Raw genomic sequence first — 4,855 nt, 5'->3', positions numbered from 1 at the left:
ATATATATATATATATATACACACACTCTGTAAGTCATGGACAGGTGAGATAACCCACTTCTAATCCCATCCATCGATGTTTCACCATTTTTGTGGTTTATCAACATCACGTACCTGAACAGGATCGGAGATGAATCATTTCGCCAGTCCGTGACTTATATGCATATAATTTATTACACATTGTATGTATAGCCATATCATTGATCATACATCAGATATAGCAATATCTTAGCATGTAACGCGTGGTATCTTCAGTTATATCGTTCAGTAGACATGGCCTCACTTCAAGCTGTGATGTATAAAGCTTTCAGTCATATCCTGAATTAACAGATTTAACACCACTATACCTAAAGCTGTGATATTTAGTATTCCAAAAGCCTTCATTATTCTGTATGTCTATCTGTAGCTTTTCTTTATTTGGTTCTCTAAACGTACACCCCATGGACATTAACAGCTGCACGGCTGATATATACTATCATCGTTGTCAATTTGTTAAGAAGACTTGAATTTTAGTGAGGAAATCTTATTTATAAAGCCGCTAGATCAACAAAATTTGTGAGGGCGGAATAATTTCAAGAACGTCTGAAATGTTTATAAAGGAAATCCAACTTCTCGATCCTTTTGAATGTATTCAAAGAATGATTTCCTCCGCTTCCCTTACACTTTCGAAAACCAACAACGAAAAGCCATTTTGTTGAAATGTCGGAAAAAGATAGGATCCCGATTTCTAGAAAGTCAGCATGCCGCACATTACTAGTAAATATACCACACATAATTACTTACAAAATGTCTCACAGACACGACACTACTTAGTATGAACATAAAATATTGCGAATCTAAGCTCTCAGGACTTTGTTAAATTGCAGCATTCCATTAAAGTTAATGCTTTGGAACTTCCGAACAATCATTGTCAATGAAGGAAACAAACATGAAAACATTTTAAGGATAAAATAAAATGTCACGAGTTGACTTCGTGCTGTATTCCTGACATCGCATCGATCTTCTTCTTCTCATGCATCATTTTAACTCTTTACCTTTATGTTATCCAATATGTCTTTCCCAAGTCATTTTATTTGATCTTTATTTTTACTTTCCTTTTGTTTTTATTTTCCACAGTTTCTTTGTTTTCACTAAAATACTTATCCATTTACCTTGGTTTATGTTCTCAACTTCTGTTCTTCCTTTTATCGAATCGACTTTTACAAACGTTCCATTCGCATGACTTCAGAAAATAGCAACAGAAAAATCAACAAACAAAAACAAAAAAGAAGCAGATTATTTTATTCCCGCACAAAGTAATTTTGCGCTGTTGTAGACTATCCACATTTTATTGTCCCGTCCAAAATGCATCTCTTTTTAGATATTTCTATGGATTAGCGCCATCTATCTTAAAAAGTTATGAAAATGACTACATACTTGCAAACTCATGTACGGGTTTCTGATTTAGGCACAAGGTCAACAATTTTGAATAGAGAGTGTTAGTCGATATCATAGACCTGAGTACATGACTGGTACTGTACTTTATCAACCCCCGAGAGATGAAAGACAAAGTTGATTTCGATTAGAATTAAAGTCAGGACGTGAAGAGCCTGAACTACCGCTAGGTATTTTTCTTTCCTCCTTACGAAGTACTTGAATGGCACTCTATTTTATCGACCCCGGAGGGGTGAAAGGTATAATTTCCCTCGGCTGGATTTAGACTCAGAACATAAAAAGCCGGAAAAATATCACAATGCATTTTATCCGACGCCTTAACGAAATACTTCATCGGTACGTTATTTTATCGACCCCGGAGGAACGAAAGACAAAGTTGACTTCGGTGGCATTTGAACTCATAACGTAAAGAGCCGGAAGAAATATCACTAAGCATTTTTTCAACCACCGTAACGTTTCTGCCAATCTACCGCTCCGAGGACTTACGTAATGAAATATGCTGCAACATAAAACACTGACAACACCATATGAAATTCATATTGTAATCATGATAGAGAATTTTTTTAGAAAATATCTTTAAAATACAATTATTGTACTTTGTTTAAATATTTTATTTCTTAGAAAAATCATGGCACATCTAAATAATCACTATCTCCCATAATACTTCATTAACATTCGCCACCCGTTTGCGAGTTCACAACGCTCCATAGCGGGCGCTACGTGCACACACAAAGACCCAAATGTTTAGGACGATGCTACGGATTGTCTTTTCCTTTTCTTTCTTTTGTTTTTTGACGGTAGAGTGGGATTTGAGGGGGAAAGTTGTCTATTATTTCTAATTGCGCATAAGAGCTACTTACTGTTTAGAAACTCATTCGTTAACTCGTTGGCAAGAGTTTGTAAACAAATGATCAAAAGAAAAAAACAAAACGACACAAACAGACAATAACAACAGCAGCAGCGACACCACCACCAACAGTAGCAGTATGCTGCTTCTCGAATGATGAATTACGTTTTCGTTCTAATTTTATTTTGCATTTTATAAATTTGGAGTATTTTTTCTCTCCCTTTCACATTACATTACAATGAAATGAGTTTAAATGACGAAAATGGCGTTAATGACGAAGCGCCTTTAGTGAATAATAAGGATAATAATAATAATAATAATAATAATAATAATAATAATAATAATAATAATAATAATAATAATAATAATAATGTGTAAACTTAAATAAATAAATAATGAAGAATTTTACCATAATTCCCAGGATAACTTCGTTACTGAAATAAGTAATGGTTCGTTACAAAACAAACGAATGAATGAACGAATAAATAGAATAATGTGAAAATCAAAATAAATCTCTTGATAATATAATGGAAAAAAATTGAAGGAGTAACGAAGAAAACAGTCACTCACCCAACATCAGAAAAGGAATAATTAGAAATAGCAGTCAAACTATCACCTAGCAATTACATCTTACTATCTTTTAAAAAGGAAACGGTAGAGTGGAGAGAAACAGAAAGAATGCCTTGATGGAAAATGTGAAAAAACAAGCCAAGAAAAACCACGAAAAACAAACAGAAGACAGTACGAACACTGTTGTACGTACTTAATCATAGGTCATTATTACAGTTGACCTTATAAGGCAGCGAACTGGCAAAAACGTTAGATCGACGGGAAAGGCGCTTAGCAGTGTTTCGTCCATCTTTACGTTCCGAGTTCAAATTTGGCCGAAGTCGACTTTACCTTTCATTCTTCTGGGGGTCAATAAATTAAGTACCAGTGAAACACTTGGGTTAATATAATCTACTAGTTCCATGGCTTCTCAAAACCAGAAAGGTGAAAGCTGGTTCGAAGACTACAGTTCCAATCCATCACTGGAACTGTAAGAATCTGTAAAACTTTCCAGAAGTTTATCATCTAAATATATATGAACATGTCTAGATATGTAGCTATATGCATGAGAAAACATATATGAAACAAAACATACGATACATACATACATACATACATACATGCCCTGTTGATGTTGAAATTCCAATGAAAGAGCCTTGGATCTTGGTTAGAAACTCACTATTACCCTATTGGCAGGAAATCTTGAAATGAAACTGAATAAGGACATACATGCATACTTACATACATTTATTTATATATACTACATACATACGCACACATATATACATGCATGAAGAATTAACGTTGTTGGCACTTTAAGCATTGACATTATAGATCAGCCGAAATTGTGCTTAGGCGCGCCCACGCATATATACACCACAACTGATATTTAGGTATGCGTCTGTCTATGCAACTGGGTTTATGTTCTCCAATGTAAACCAGTTTTTCCTTCTATCAAACAAAATGTAGCTACTCGAGAAAGAAAGAGCGTTGAAATTAATACCTGACGAAGATCGATATAGACTGTGCTCCAGTATGACCGCAACCCAGTCACTAAAACGAGTGAATGATAGTAGTAGTCGCGGTGGTGGTGGTGGAGCTCTGCACTGTAACAACACGTCGCTACATCCACCATTTGTTGGTGAATCCCTACTGTTCCTGGCGGATGACACCTTTGCCCCCACTCAGGCCACAACCCTCCAACCCATGGGTCTGTTTGGGTGGTCATTGATGGTGATGGGCTTAACGAGATCGGTGTGAAAATCCTAACTCGACCTCTTAGTCGCTTTTATCGACATGCAGAGGAAAACGTTGGGTCTATTCTTTGACACGCCGGTCTCCATGCAGCATAACATGGCGATAAATAAGAATTAAATTAAAAGCTAAACATTTCAAACGCAAACCATAGAAACTGAGTGGAACATGAAACATTAGAAGTCTTCTGTTTCACTGCGCATGATTCAGAAATTAATCCGTGTATGAATAACTCCATTAATTTTACTGAAAAAAAGTAAACAGACGTGCTGACAGTCACGCCTATTAATCGCAAATATGGTGACGTAGCATACATTTCGGATCGTGCTTAGGATCACTGGGAACTTGTCTCTAAATAACTTCATCATTGATATTGTAGTTGTCGTTAGCAACAATTAATACGGCTTAAATTCCATGTCTTCATCCTTCACCACGCATCAATGGGTATATCAACTCCTCTCTTCTCCTCTTCGTCTCTTTGTGTTTGTTTGTTTGTGTGTGTGAGTGTGTGTGTGTGTGTGTGTGTGTATTGTATATATATATGTAAATATGCATATGTATGTGCTTGTGTATGTATGTACGTATGTAGATATGTATATACACAGGAAGAGAGGGAGAAGAAGAGGGTAGAGGAGGTGCGGATGGCTCATAAATTTAACGCGCACTATATATATGTCTATATATATATATATATATATATATATATATATATACATACATAACATACATACGTACATACATATATACATGCATACATACATACATACATGC

Source organism: Octopus bimaculoides, chromosome 18 (genome assembly GCF_001194135.2).
Source record: "Octopus bimaculoides isolate UCB-OBI-ISO-001 chromosome 18, ASM119413v2, whole genome shotgun sequence".
Taxonomy (NCBI): Eukaryota; Metazoa; Mollusca; class Cephalopoda; order Octopoda; family Octopodidae; genus Octopus; species Octopus bimaculoides.
The sequence above is the reverse complement of the archived record's forward strand: the minus strand, read 5'-3'. Positions refer to the sequence as shown.